Source organism: Gigantopelta aegis, chromosome 13, assembly GCF_016097555.1.
Source record: "Gigantopelta aegis isolate Gae_Host chromosome 13, Gae_host_genome, whole genome shotgun sequence".
Taxonomy (NCBI): Eukaryota; Metazoa; Mollusca; class Gastropoda; order Neomphalida; family Peltospiridae; genus Gigantopelta; species Gigantopelta aegis.
Window position 1 is genome coordinate 11,042,259 of NC_054711.1, and position 17,239 is coordinate 11,059,497.

Here is a 17,239-nt window from a genome sequence, read left to right on the forward strand (position 1 = left end):
TACAGGTTATATAAGACGTTTAGATGTCTGCATTTAAAACACACAATACTTTTATGTTATTGTAACGCTATATATACTCTTCAAAAAAAGAAACGAAAAAGGGTACAAATGGGTTATAACTCCGATTTTATGTTTCCTACCGGTTCATGCTTTGTGAATATAAGGTCATTGCATGTCCCAAACACATTCCCACGGTTACATTCGATAAAACGCAGCTACTGTACAATAAAGTTCCAAAATGTGAATATTCGCAAAAACGCAGCCACGTGCAAACCATGTCACCACTGCACGTGCGTTGTCTGCACGTGCAACATGAACACCGACAGTATAAAAGTGCAGGGTGTTCGCTTGCCTGGCCTCTGTATCTGGCCGACAGTTGACAATCCAGGACATGCCACGTCTCAGTGAACCGCAGAGAAACAATGCCATCGGCCGACTAGACGCAGGCGAATCCAGAACGGCCGTTGCCAGGGCATTCCATGTGTCCCCAAGCACCATCTCCAGACTGTGGGACCGTTACCAGCGACATGGATCAACACGTGACCTCCCTAGATCCGGTCGACCACGGGTCACTACCCCCGGGCAGGACCGCTACATCCGGGTACGCCACCTTCGGGAACGATTGACTACTGCCACCTCCACAGCCGCAGCAATACCAGGTTTGCGCAGGATATCCGACCAGACCGTACGGAACCGCCTACGTGAGGTAGGAATTCGTGCCAGACGTCCAGTTCGAGGTGTCATCTTAACACCACAACACCGTCGACTCCGACTGCAGTGGTGCCAGATTCATCGACAATGGCCTCAACTGCGATGGAGACAGGTGTGGTTCAGTGACGAGTCCTGATTTCTGCTCCGACGTCATGATGGAAGATGTCGCGTGTATAGGCGTCGTGGTGAACGTTATGCGGCAAACTGCGTGCAGGAAGTGGACAGATTCGGCGGGGGTAGTGTCATGGTGTGGGCAGCCATCTCACACACTGGCAGAACTGACCTGGTCCACGTGCAGGGCAACCTGAATGCACAGGGCTACATTGACCAGATCCTCCGGCCACACATCGTTCCAGTTATGGCCAACGCCAACGCACTGTTCCAACATGACAACGCCAGGCCTCACACAGCACGTCTCACAACGGCTGTCCTACAGAACAACAACATTAATGTCCTTCCTTGGCCATCGATATCACCGGATTTGAACCCAATTGAGCATCTATGGGACGAGTTGGACCGACGCCTCCGACAGCGACAACCACAGCCCCAGACCCTGCCCGAGCTGGCAGCAGCCTTGCAGGCCGAGTGGGCCACCATCCCCCGGGACGTCATCCGTACTCTGGTTGCTTCAATGGGCAGGCGGTGCCAGGCAGTTGTCAACACACGCGGAGGCCACACCCGGTATTGACTCCAGATGACCTTGACCTTGGTGGTGTGTCCTATCACTTACTCACAATGGACTAGAGTGAATTGTGAACAATCCTGCAACATTTGGTAATTATCGGACTCACCATTCAATAATTAAATCAATTCTCCAAATGTTACGACAATGTAGTTTTGCGTTTCTTCTTTTGAAGAGTATATATAGATATTGTGTGCGTGTGTCCCCACCCCCTCCAACTTTGTGGCACCTTCGTACGCCACTGTAAACGTTTATATGGCCTAAACAAAACAATGCCGTGTACTCGTGTAAACGTGACAGCAGAATATGTACTGTCCTGTATGTTCAAAGAGCTTTTAAATATCTACCTTCTCGTTTGCTAAAAGCACTATCTGAGTTTGTTTTAATATCATTTGACGAGGAAATCTAAATCTAAGTCCACACTATAATAACACATTCTTATTGATTTCACTTATTTAACTTTTAATACACACCATTTTATGAAAGATAACAAAAACAAAAACAAAACAAACCGTCCTACCTGACACTGAGTGTATTTTAAAACAAATCCATGATGCGACGAGAAGCAGACAGGACCAACACGTCGACATTTTGTGACATGTATTCAACCAGGAAGTTGAAAACGTCGTACTAGAGACACGGGGCTGTGTTGTGTTTGCAATAAAATCGTTTTCTTTTGTGTACGCATGAGTAAACATATCGCCTGAAGGACGTAAGTGCATCAAAATTCATTTTTAAAAAGGAAAACTGTTTTTCTTGATCTGTAGTTAAGATGTCAATTTTTTTTAATGACAATGAAAGCTGAACATATTTATGATTACTTTGTATATTTGCGGTATTTATACCATATTAGGTGTTTTAGTCATTTTCTTAAATAGTAATTGGTACGACAATTATTAATGATTGAACTAAATACGTCATTTACGACCAACAGTATATCAAGTTCAATTTGAATATTTATTCTGAAAGAACCAACACTTCTAAAATATTTCAGTTTGGGAAATTACATGTTTATTTAAAAAAGGAGAAAGCTATTAAATAGAAAACATTTTAAAACGTAAAACAAGTAGAAGTATATATTTATAAAATCATCGTTTAAACAAAATATTATGTGAAAAAAAAGTTATTTTACTTTTGTTAATAATAATATGATAAATAAAATCACCAATTGAACAAAATAATAATGTGAAATCCTTGTTTTTTTTTACCCACCCCTGATTGTGTGTGACCGTATCTGGTGGTAGTGCTACATGTTCGTTGTTTGATGATTGTGCATCAGAATCAGGTGACTTGTTCGTACGAAACCTTTTTTGTGGAGGCAACTATTCGTTCCTGGTGAGTCATCAGAAAAGCTAATTTCAAAAATACCTTGTGTATCAGCTAGTGCATCAGACAAACCAGAATAGTTAAGCAAACTGAAGCTGGCATCCTTTAATGAAGAGACTATGTCGAGAGTCTTATTGGTTTGGGATACACCGGGTTTCAGTGAAGCTCATTCAAAGGATATAGAGTTTACATTTCCAATGATGGTGTGCACTGAATATCAAATCCAGAAGCAGTGAACACTATACGATGTCCACTTGTTGCGTATGCAAGGTTCTCTCCAGGTTGTATTGAGTGACAAAATACACTGTCATTGTAGCAGTCACAACTTTGTCAAAAGTTCCCTTTTGATTATACTGTGTGCAGAAATACGACTTTTGATTATAGAAAAGTTTTTTCGTTTAGAATTAGCATACGAATATAATGATAGTTGATCATAGAAGCCATCACGACTTTGCCTCACATTCTTTCAACTGCCTTGTGCAGAGATGTGATTTTGATAAGTAAAATACTGTTTTGTCGTTCAGATAATGCATTATATAATTTTAGTGGCTCGCGATTTCGAAGAAACACTGTCTTTATATAATGTATATCAGTGTACTGTAGACTATTTTAGGTGCTATTGCTGATGCAGTTCATCACCCAATGAAGAAAACAACTACAACTTCAGTCTTGTAGACGACTTGAAGGTTACTTGCTCACAAAATGATGTTAGCCCGTATTATGTGTCAATATTTCTAAATGTGATCCTTTTCTTCCATTGACGCACCATTCTTCGATTGAGCGGGGATAACAGTTGTATATTAATTAACCTTCCAACAGGAACCAGAGTTAATGCATAACCCCCGGCGGATTCCCTACTATATTATTTTGTCATTATATGTCAGTGGTAAAGCGCTCACTCGATGTGCGGTCGGTCTGCGATCGATCCCCGTCGGTGGGCCCATTGGGTTATTTCTCGTTCCAGCCAGTGCACCACGACTGGTATATCAAAGGTCGTGGTATGTACTACCCTGTCTGTGGGATGGTGCATATAAAAGATCCCATGCTGCCAATCGAAAAGAGTAGCCCATGAAGTGGCGACAGCGGGTTTCCTCTCTCAATATCTGTGTGGTCCTTAACCATATGTCTGACGCCATATAACCGTAAATAGAAATGTTTTGAGTGCGTCGTTAAATAAAACATTTCTTTCTCTCTTTTTTTTCATTATTTTATACTCACACACACACACACACACACACACACACACACACACACACACACACACACACACATACACACACACACATACATACACCGACGCACGCACCACCCATAACACACACTGCTTCTTTAGGTAAATGAGGCTCTGGTTAAATCCCATAATTGGAAAGAAATTTTCTGGGTGTTTTTGTCGATTGACATTTAGCAGATTAAATCAAAATATGGCGATTTGGACCCAACAATAACTTACGCTGCTGTATCTGCATGGGCGGCCCACCACAACAAGGGGCATAACCGTGATGAGAATAAGAACACACAAAAACAACCTTGTCATCTGTCAGTTGTGAGATTATATCAAAAACCGACAATGGAAAGAAAAACACTGGCTATCAAAGCGGCATTTGTAGTCCGTGCGTCTACCAGAGTTTACGCCGACTGTGTTAGAAAAATAATAACACAAGATTCGTGTACCGGTCAATCAGCGTAAACAGATCAAACGACGTGTTTTGTCACAAAGAGATTATCTCCCTTTTACATTTAATAGATTGGTAAGGTAATCCAGGGACGGGGCTGATGGGAAAAAGGGGTGGATCTTTTAGTTTAGTTAAAGACGATCCCACATTAATTACCCTGGTTGTTGTTTGTTTTACTTAGGGGGGGGGGGGGTGGTGCGGGGAGTATGTTGGACGATGGGGGTGGGGGAGGTTGTTATTTCAGACGGACCTCGGTGGTGCACTGGTTAAGCCATCGGACTACAAGCTGGTAGGTACAGGGTTCGCAGCCTGGTACCTGCTCCAACCCAGAGTGAGGGCTCAATGGGTAGGTGTAAGGCCACTACACCTCTCTCACTAACCACTAACCAATTAAACACATAACCCGCTGTTCTGTACAGACAGCCCAGATAGCTGAGGCGTGTGTCCAGGACAGCGTGCTTGAACCTTAATTTGATATAAGCACGAAAATAAGTTGAAATGAAATGAAAATGTTATTACTTTTGTGTGTTTTGTTTTTGTTTGTTTAGGGGTGAATGTATTGAATGTGTTGAATGTATTGAATGTATTGATGGACTATTCGTACTTGTCATGTATTGAATGTATTGATGCACTATTCGTACTTGTCATGTATTGAATGTATTGATGCACTATTCGTACTTGTCATGTAGGCCTATATCATTACGACATTTCTTTCTGTGTGTTATTGCAGACCTCGTGGTAAAAAAACTAAACAAATTCAGGGGAGTGATTAATAGCTCCCCTGACTTAGATTATAGGAGTCATTTAAGATATTACCCTATTGATATCCTTCACTTCAACTTCTTTTCGTGCTCGTATCCAATTAAGGTTCAAGCGCGCTGTCCTGGGCACACACCTAAGCTATCTGGGCTGTCTGTCCAGGACAATGGGTTGGTTGTTAAATGTTAGTGGTTACTGAGAGAGAAGAGGGTGTAGTACTCTTGCATCTACCAATTGAGTCGTTAAAACTCGCTCTGGGTGGGAACCGGTACCGGGCTACGAATCCGGTACCTACCAGCCTTATGCTCTATGGCTTAACCACGACACCGCCGAGGCCGTTTATTAATATCATATCAATTCACATGCTAAGAAGAGCTAGAAATTACTCTCCTCGAACTAGACTCAGAGGAGTGAAAGCGAGTGCCAGTGATAGCTCGCCTTACAGTGAAATACCCTAGTGTTTAAACACTACGACGTATTGTTCACAGTTAGAGTCATTTTAGATAATAATAACAAGACATTACTTACATTACATTGTTTAAATTATCCATTTTCGAACATCCAAAATGTTTCTCGTTGTTCGCAATACCATGAAATTAATTTTTCATAATTTAAAAAAAAGCACGTACGTCTGGGAAGTAACGGTTACGGAGATGGGCTGTAGTCTATTTTTAGAGGGTATTTCCCTAATTTCAACGTCACACACTCTTGTTTCACTCTATTGTAACTTTATCGAGATAATTTACAGGTTTCTAGATTTACCAAACTTAGAAGGAAGGAAATGTTTTATTTAACGACGCACATTTTATTTACGGTTATATGGCGTCGGACATATGGTTAAGGAGGGAGGAAACCCGCTGTTGCCACTTCATGGGCTACTCTTTTCGATTAGCAGAAAGGGATCTTTTATATGCACCATCCCATAGACAGGATAGCACATACCACGGCCTTTGATGTACCAGTCGTGGTACGCTGGCTGGAGCGAGATACCAAACTTAGATTCTGCGACTTTAAAGGGACATGCCCTAGTTTTTAAACACTAGGGCATATTTTTTTACTATTATATCCGTTTTTGTTAACTGAAATCATACTTTACTTAGATTTTATGGTTTAGATATTCAAAATAAGTGTTTTTGATCATCGTGGTGTTTTTAATATCATAAAATGCATTTCTCATAATTTTAAAACTGCACGTGCGTCTGAGAGGTAACAGTTATGGAGTCGAGTTTTAGTCTATTTTAGAGGGTCTTTCACATTTCAAAGTCACAGACTCACGTTTCTCTCAATTGTAACTTTATCCAAATCTGTTTGTAGACTAACTAAACTTAGTGTTAAGTTTCACGGGCTGAAACTAGATTCTGCGACTTTATCTGGTGACCAGATTAACACTTATTGTGGTCGGAAAAAAACTTTCCTTTTGTGGGCTAAGTGCATTTAAATTCAAGAGTCAGTATAGTTAATGCACAGGAAAAACAGAACCAATAAAGCCCGTGATTTTAATTCTATGATTATCACAGATTTAATAAGAGATAATGGAACCATATATTAAATTAATCTTTTCAATCAAGTACACGGGAACTGGCCTCACGGGATCGTGTCAGATGTTTATCTGTTAACGGGGCACCTGTCAAAGATAACATTTATAAACTCGAATCAAGTCTATCCCCATTGAACCAGAACATATGTACGTGTACAAATTACGATGTAAGCGAACAGGTATTACAGTATACGACACTGCAATTGATACGTGTACACCAAAAACACACCAGTTTCAACTGAACAGTATTAATAACTGATTGCTGGAATTACAATAAATAAATAAATAAATAACGTTTTGAACATAAATAAATAAATAAAAAAAAGAAATGTTTTATTTAGCGTCGCACTCAGCACATTTTATTTACGGTTATATGAAGTCGAACATATGGTTACGGACCACACAGATATTGAGAGAGGAAACCCGCTGCCGTCACTTCATGGGCTACTCTTTTCGATTAGCAGCAAGTGATATTTTATATGCACCATCCCATAGACAGGATAACACATACCACGGCCTTGGTATACCAGTCGTGGTGCACTGACTGGAGCGAGAAATAGCCCAATGGGCCCACCGACGGGGATCGATCCCAGACCGACCGCGCATCAAGCAGTGGGAAACGTCTGTCCTAAATAAATTAAATACTACTACAATACAACTACTACTATTATTACTACTACTACTACTACTACTACTACTACTATTACTGCTGCTGCTACTACTACTCCTATTACTAGTACTACTACTACTACTACTATTACTACTACTACTACTATTACTACTACTACTACTATTACTATTACTACTACTACTACTACTACTACTACTACTATACTACTACTAGTACTACTACTACTACTACTACTACTACTATTATTACTATTACTACTACTACTACTACTACTACTACTACTACTATTACTACTACTACTACTACAACTACTATTACTACTACTACTACTACTACTACTACTACTACTACTACTAACTACTATACTACTACTACTACTACGACTACTACTACTACTACTATTATTACTACTACTACTATTACTACTACTACTACTACTACTACTACTACTACTACTACTACTACTACTACTACTACTACTACTACTACTACTACTACTACTACTACTACTACTACTACTACTACTACTACTACTAGACTACTACTATTACTACTACTACTACTACTACTACTACTATTATTTATTTATTTATTTATTTATTTATTTTACCGTTTGTTACGTTTTACTAGTTTGTTTACAATTGTATTTTACAATGTATATATCCTGAATAAAATGTATAACTATAAACTATATACCTTTTTTTTTGGGGGGGGGGAGTTTGGGGGTGGAGGGTTTGGATTGTATTTTGAAAAACCACGTGGGGGTCATACTAAACAGGATAATAGTATTAATACGACAAACACCAGGGATAATCGGCTAACGGTAATCCCACCAGTATTGTAAACCAACCCCCAGTCAATCAAACGTGTGAATGTCACAACTATTACCTGTTCAACCTCGATCAAGAATGGACTCGACCAGGTAACAACCTGTCACATTTCATAGTGGGAAGTGCTCGATTGAGGAAATAGAAGGATTTCGAATGCAGGAACAGTAGCAACTAGCATAGAGGTAAAAACACAGGTAGGATATTTTTCTTTTAAAGAAACATTTTTGAGTGTGCTGCAATTTTTAAGATGTTATCGACTAACAGAGACTTTTTAACGATTGTAATTACATATCAAATATATTTGTCTGCATAAAATATTAGTGGCTATATATTAAACGTGTTTCTGATCGTTCTAATATAATTTATTATTCTGTACTAGGTTAAATTTCATTTTATTTCCTAAAATATACTTTTTTCGTACGTACGAAATTATTTAAAGACAAAATCCCGTTTGGGCTTGTTACAAATATTAAGACGACCAGAAACACACTGAATATACAGACACTGATATTCTAAACAAGAAAATATATTTAATATGTAAGTTTAATTGTAGAAATATTTTATTAGTCAGAAACAATTTACAATGCAGCAAACTCAGGAATGTCCCTTTAAATTGTTTTACTTACACTGTAATTTAACTATTTAAAAAAATATATGTTTGAAAGGAGAAAAAGAAACAAAAAAGAAAGAAAGAAAAGGTTAATTTCTATTTTGTTTTGTTTAACAACACTACTAGAGCATATTGACCAATTGATCATTGGCTGTTGCATGTCAAACATTTGATAATTCTGACCCAAAATCTTCAGAGGAGAACCGCTAAAAACATCATTAACAGCAAGAGGTCTTTTATATGCATTTTCTCAAAAAGAGTGTACAGCAAAAACCACATGTTATGTACCAGTCGTGGGTTACAGGTTGTGACAGGATATAGAAAGAGCGAGCGAGTGAGTGAGTGAGTCTGTGAGTCTGTGAGTCCTTGTTATCCCCCTCTCTGGTATACCAAATCATCTCCTTCCACGCCCCCTAGTTAGGATCCCTAACGTGGTTACATGGGTGTCTTCTTGTCCCAACAGTGTCACAATTACCATAGTATAGTTTATTAGCTTTAAGCCTTCCGGCTCATAGGCCTATATTTTATATACAAATCAATAACATTTGACAAGTGGTGCATAATTGGAGGATGGACAATTAAATATGTTGAGAACGTAAACATAATGCAGTTTTATTATATTTATCAATATAACACAATTATGTTCTTTTTTTGAACAGACAATAATTGCACAAGTTCAAACAGATGGTTTGCGCCAGTAATATTTCTTAATATATATTGAACGTAATTGCATCTACAATGAACATTTCAAAATAAAGTGATATTCATCCTCTATATCATTCTGATTACACATGTAACATTTGCGTTCCGTTCCGTTATTGGGTCTCATTAGACATTGTGCTGGGTGCCGTTCAACAAGCATTCCTTCTTTTATCGGAGCGGGACGTAGTCCAGTGGTAAAGCACTCGCTTGATGCGCGGTCGGTTTGGGATCGATCCCCGTCGGTGGGCCCATTGGGCTATTTCTTGTTCCAGCCAGTGCTCTACAACTGGTGTAACAAAGGCCGTGGTGTGTACTATCCTGTCTGTGGGAAAGTGCATATAAAAGATCCCTTGTTGCTAATCGAAAAGAGTAGCCCATGAAGTGGCGATAGCGGGTTTCCTCTCTCAATATCTGCGTGGTCCTTAACCATATGTCCGACGCCATATAAAATGTGTTGAGTGCATCGTTAAATAAAACATTTCTTTCCTTCCTTCTTTTATCCACCTCCCCGATATACTTAAAGTATCTCCAACACAACCCACCCAGCGCTCGGTTAGGTCCCAAACGAGGCGACACGGGTGTCTTCTATTATCATTATCCCTGATGTGCCTATTTTATCTCCCATCACAACCCATCCCAGCAAACCACACACCTCCGGTTAGGTCCCTAACGTGGCGACTATTATCCCAATAGGTGACAAAGTCACCATACATTATACAACATATTGCTTCTCATTAAACAATGTGCTGGGGTGTCGTTAAACAAATATTCCTTTCCTCTTCAGGCTGAAATCGTCAATGATGTAATATTGGTTTAGTTATACAGTGTCGTTCTTCTGAAGATGTTCTTGAAATGGACGCATTTACCTAAGTCACTGCTTGCTGCACTAAGTATCTCCAACAACACCCACCTCACCCCCACCCCCACCCCACCCCACCCCACTGGTTAGGTCCCTAACGTGGCGACATTGGTGTCAAAGTTACCACACATTGTACAACATATTGCTTCGTATTAAACAATGTGCTGGGGTGTCGTTAGACAAACATTCCTTTTCTTTCCAGGCTGAAATATTTGTTTACGCTTGCTGGACTAATTATCTCCAACAACACACCACACACACACACACACACACACACACACACACACACACACACACACACACACACACACACACACACCACTGGTTAGGTCCCTAACGTGGCGAACATGGGTGTCATCTATTATCCCAATAGTTGTCAAAGTTACCAAATATTATACAACTTGTTGCTTCTTAGTGAACAATGTGCTGAGGTGTCATTAGACAAACATTCCTTTCCTTTCCAGGCTGAAATCGTCAATGATGTAATATTTGTTTAGCAGTACCGTGTCGTTCTTCTGAAGATGTTCTTAAAATGGACGCATTTACCCAAGCTATTGCTTGCTGGCCTTTAGGCCTACTAATAATAACGTGCCCGGGTCGAGTAAATATTTTGTCTTGCAGTTTAGTATCTAAGTTCTAAGTCGGCTAACTTCTGCCTTAATCCCCCGGCTTTTGTCGGAATGATTGGTGATTAATAGAGTGATCTTCCCTTGAACACGCATGCTCAGTAAACACAGATGCAAGATGTCAGCGGTAATTGGGTGTATTTGTGTCACGTGACTTGTAATTTTGGGCGATAGACTGACCTCCCACATGGGTTAACAATCAACTGGAGTCAGTCGGTTATCTATCAATGGGTTTTTTTAACAATACTCTTTATGAAATATATATACAGCATACAGTAACTCAGTTCAATCCTTTATTTTGCTAATACCTAAATAAATGAGATAAAACAAAATAAAATAATTGATATAGTGTGAAAAATTAGGCCTGAAGTAAAGGCAGAGAGAGAGAGAGAGAGAGAGAGAGAGAGAGAGAGAGAGAGAGAGAGAGAGAGAGACAGACAGACAGACAGACAGACAGACAGACAGACAGAGAGAGACAGACAGACAGACAGACAGACAGACAGACAGACAGACAGACAGACAGACAGACAGACAGACAGACAGACAGAGAGAGAGAGAGAGAGAGAGAGAGAGAGAGAGAGAGAGAGAGACAGACAGACAGACAGACAGACAGACAGACAGACAGACAGAGACAGACAGACAGAGAGACAGATACAGAGAGACAGACAGACAGACAGACAGATACATTCTTTAGTCACGTCTCACCTTAAGCTTGTGTTCAACAACAACAATAATAACAACAACAATAATAGCAACAACAACAATAAATAATAATGATAATAATAATAATAATAATAATAATAATAATACAATAATACAGCAACAAAAGTACACAAGCCACTCCTGTGGAGTTATTGAGATATAAAACTATTAAAAGACTATCAGAAATATTTTTTTTAAAGTATCGTATTTACAAGAAATAACATTATTAACTATAACCGATTTGTAATTTTAACAAGCAGTGACTTTGACATACTAAACGGCCGGGGCCGGGACGTAGGCGAGTGGTAGAGCGCTCGCTTGATGCGCGGTCGGTTTGGGATTGATCCCCGTCGGTTGCTCCATTGCGCTATTTCCTCTCTATATATCTGTGTGATCCTTAACCATAATGTCTGACGCCATAATATAACCGTAAATAAAATGTGTTGAGTGGGTCGTTAAATAAAATATTTCCGTCCTTCCTTCCTTCCTTCCTTCCTTCCTTCCTTCTACTAAACGGCTGACAATATACTGAACAATAAAAGAAACGAGAATGTATAAACAACCATTTTATGACATTATTTCGATATATGCACTGCAGTAGCGGATCCAGGGGGGTCTAGGGGTCCGGACCTCCCTTTCCTTTTTGAAAACCGACCATAACCTTTAAGGGGAAACGTGATTATATTAACTGCTCTGTGTAAAAGGAGAGATCAGTCATCACATTTGGACACCCCCCCCCCCACCCCCACCCCTTGTGAAATTCTGCATCCGCGCCTGCACTGTCAAAATGGTCCTAAAATATTCATAAGACATTAACAAAGTTAACAGACACAAGAACTAACAGGATTCAAAGTGAATAATGTTAAACAGAAAATAAAAGAAAACGTTTCTTTTTTTGTTCAGTATACATGAATATTATCTTGTCACTTTATTACATACCTATTCAATCTTACTATAGTGATAAAGACGTTTTCGAACCGTGTGATAAATTTATCTTGTACCACACATATGTGCGATTCTGGACCGGAACTTGTAAATGGGAAATTCCCTTTTTATATTTACTGGCGTTAGCGCCTTTTTGTTACTGGCGTCATGTCTGATTTACAAATTACGTCACATCGTATTTCAAACAGTACGCAAGATTGTCACAGAGTATGATCTTAACATTAAGAAAATCCATGAAAGGATGATTGATTAATAGATTTAAAACAGTGTAGTTATGACGTTACATTAAAAACCGTTTTTGTGAGAAATAAAATAAGTTATGTAATAAATACGGAACCTTACATACGTTGTTTTCGCTTCCTATTTATTGCACTCGTTTATTTTGCGCAAGACCATACCACGAGACCGCTGTTACGCTGTCTCGTGGTATATATACATGTATATTTTTTGCGCAAAATATGTTAACCCTTTGCTTAAACCCTTTTAACTTCTTTGTAAATAAAATTTATTTAACCATGAATTAAGTATTTTAGCTAATCATCTGTATAAACGTTTTTAAAAAAAAAAATTAAACACTCCCCCACCCATCTCGTTCCGAGTACAGTGTCTGGCTTTAGTCAGAAATCATGCTCGAAACGAGCGTGCTTGAACATTAAATTGATATAAGCACGTTAATTCCCGACATCTGACCTGACAGTCATTTGTGGGCATACATACTTACATACATACATACATGCGCAAAATAAACTCGTGCAATAAATAGGAAGCGAAAACAACGTATGTGAGGTTCTGTATTTGTATCAGGACAAGTGTCAGGATTTTTGTATTGCCCGAGTGAGAGCGAGGGTAATACATGAATCCTGACACGAGTTTCGTAAAATCAGTACGACTCACACGCGAGTGTAATCATTTCTTTATTATCCATATTATCCAAACTATTATTTTCATGAATAACAATCTAGCACCATGTCAAAAACGTTTCAAACATAACTAAAACGAAACGACGAAATGAAGTTAAGTTCTGACATCGCTTCACAAAATTACGTCATTCGCTGTGCACGTGAAATCATTATGATACACGTGGGTCATTCTGGTTATATTTCCCTTGATATATTGTGTGTGTATGTGTATGTGTATGTGTAGGTGTAGGTGTGTGTGTGTGTGTGCGTGCGTCTGCGCGTGCGTGTGTGTGTGTGTGTGTGTGTGTGTGCGTGCGTGTGTGTGTTGGTCATGAGGATTAAATTTTGTTGCATAAATAAACCTTTTGCAATGCTATGGGAGACAATCTATGAAACAAAACAGTTAAAATACAGATGAAAAATATGTGACAAAATATCCATATGTATTGATTAATCAATTGGTTAGCTTTGTCTATATATTTGTTTCTAATTACATTTTATTTATTTATAATGTGTTTATTATAATTATAGTGATTAGTGACTATAATTATATATTAAATACAGTTTCTTGTTTAGAATACCAGTGTCTGCAATTTTAGTCATTAAATAGGATCTAGTTGTGTTTTCCTGTCTATGGAAAAGTCCATATTAAAGATCCCGCGCTGATGATAGAAAAAAAGAAGTGGAGTTTTCTGAAGACTACGTGTCAGAATTACCAAATAAAGTGTTTTATATCGGCACCCAGTAGCTGGTCGTTAATAAATACATGTACTCTGGTGGTGTCGTTGGACAAAACAAACTTTAACTAAAAAATTAAATTAATTTAATATGTGACTTTAGTCGTTGAAAAAGGATTTAGAAGTTGCCAGTGTCTTACAATAGCAGCGAACTCAGAATAGTCTCATCAAAGCCGGCACAGGGATGCGAACGGACACCTTAACGATCTTGAGCCTAATGGCTTAACCGTTGCGCCATAAACTATAAAAAGTTTATTTTGTTTAACGACACCACTGGAGCACATTGATTAATGAATCATCGGCTACTGGATGTCAAACATTTGGTAATTTTAACGTATAGTCTTAGAGAGAAAACCCACTAAAAGTTTCCATTAATAGCAAGGGATATTTTATATGCACACCCCACAGACAGGATAGCATATATCACGGCCTTTGATATACCAGTCGTGGTACACTGGCTGGAACGAGAAACGGCCTAATGGGTCCGCCGACAGGGATCGATCCCAGACCGACTGTGCATCAAGCGAGTGCTTTACCACTGAGCTAAGTCCGCTAGGGAAAAGAAAGGTGCACCTCAATATTTTCAGGGGGATGAGTTCGCACCTCCACTCCTTGGATCCGCCCCTGGTGTGGTTTTCTTCACAACGAGTCACAACACAGCAGAAATACCTTTGCCTCTTGAAACAATATTGTGATGAATACAAAACGGGACAATTCAAACGGTGTCACACCACACAATATGTTTACGGTTCCATACCTACGGAAGAAAAAAAACTATTACGAAAGTCTTAATCGCTTTTCCCCGCTAGCGTGACTATTTAAACAATTGTTAAACCATTCTGAACCCTCCCTCATTGAGAAGCTTAAAAGAGCTCATCAAGACAGGTGTCGCCCCCTGGTGGGATGAACTAATCCGGGATGAAGTGTTACCGTGGAGTATCATTACGCGTTAACACTGATTGTGACATCTTCATGTTAGCTACAACAAACAAATATAAAAGGCGAAACATTGGTATTTCTATTGTCATAATTTGGGTCAAGCTGGCCGCTGTTCCCTGTGGACACTTTAAGTGTTTTGTATTCAAATTTAAGAGCCCTGGGGCCGTTTCAACACACGCGGGATTAAGACGCGGGTAAACTCACGATAAGATCATGTAGTTCTATTGTGAAATTGAGAACAGAATGTAAATAAATGATGAATATACAGAGTTTTGAACCGACTGGGTGGTTAAATCCATTATAAGTAATATTAGATATAGTTCTAATACTAAAATATATATATATATATATATATATTAAAGGTGGTATCTCAAAACTGTATGATGGCGGTTTTCATTTTCATTTTGCTTTGAAATTTAAACACTAGACCTACAACTATAATTATATACAATTTTAACTACAACCAAACAAATAATTTATTTTACAAGTAGATAATGTCTATCTATATACACATGTATGTATGTATATATATATATTTACACATATTGAAGATACTTTAGAGGAAAAAGGTAAAGTTTGTTTTGTTTAACGACGCCACATTGATTTATTAATCATTGGCTACTGATACATTTGATAATTTCGATGTACAGTCTTAAAAGGGAAACCCGCTATTTTTTTCCATTAGTAGCAAAGGATCTTTTATATGCACCATCTCACAGACATGAAAGCATATACCACGTCCTTAGATATACCACTCGTAGTGCACTGGCTAGAGCGAAACATAGTGAAATGAACCAACCAACGGGGATCGATCCTAGACCGTTCGCGAGCACTGGACTATGTCCCGCCCCTGCTTTAGAAGAAGACCGGTGGAATTGGGTACATTCAAGTCAGGCGAATACATCGTAACGTTATGCCAGGTAGATCTTTTCGACACGTTTACTGTCTTTGTGCAACTCATCCTTCTCTAACGACCGCATCTATCCGCCAACAGTCAACTTGCCAGATTCTCAGATTTCATAAGATTTTACAAATCATGAATCTAGTTTTAACGAACGCGATTCTATTTACACGGTCTGCAAGAACATTAATTCTAATTTCAACATTCCCGATACATTTATGCAAATATTATGTGTGGAATTGACTAATTTGTTGTCCTTTATCATAAATAAATGTAAATATTGCGAATTATGGGAACTTATACTAAGATATAGCGCCTTTAAATGCAGGAATTAAAAAAAAAAATGTTTACAAAATCGGAAATGCTTCAAGATGAAGAGACAAGATTTGGCAATTTTACTCATGTTATTGTCTATCATGTTGCTTACGATGGTAGTAAAATTATAATTTATCAAAATATTCAACCAAAACCACTCACTTGTTTTATTTTAGAACTGCGCTTATCGTATTTAATTTAGTTAATGTAACAACGGCTAGTATATTGGTATCTAGGTATGTACATGTAGTTTTTGTTTTGTTTTGTTTTGGGGGGTGGGGGTTTTTTTTGGGGGGTGTTGGGGGGGGGTTTAGGGGGGGTATTAATTTAGTTTTAGTTTTAAATTTGTTTTGTTTTTGTTGGGGCGGGACGTAGCCCAGTGCCTGATGTGCGGTCGGTCTAGGATCGATCCCCGTCAGGGGGCCCATTGAGCTATTTATCGTTCCAGTCAGTGCACCACGACTGGTATATCAAAGGTCGTGGTATATGCTATCCTGTCTGTGGGATGGTGCATATAAACGATCCCTTGCTACTAATGAAAAAAACCCAGAGCGGGTTTCCTCTCTATGACTGTCACAAATGACCTTATGTTTGATAGCCAATAACCGATGATTAATAAATCAATGTGCTCTAGTGGTGTGTTAAACACAACTAACTTTTAAAAATAAACGTTTGTTTTTGTTCTTTTTGTGGAGTTGTGGGGTTTTTTCGGTGGGTGGATTTCCTTTTCTATTTCTTTTTCTCACGCTAAGTGCTATCAAAGCGCACAACAACTTAACCCTTTCACAGCTACGGGCAGATCTGTTTAAATTTAGCGACTTCACATTTGTCGTTAAAACAACACAATCGGTTTGG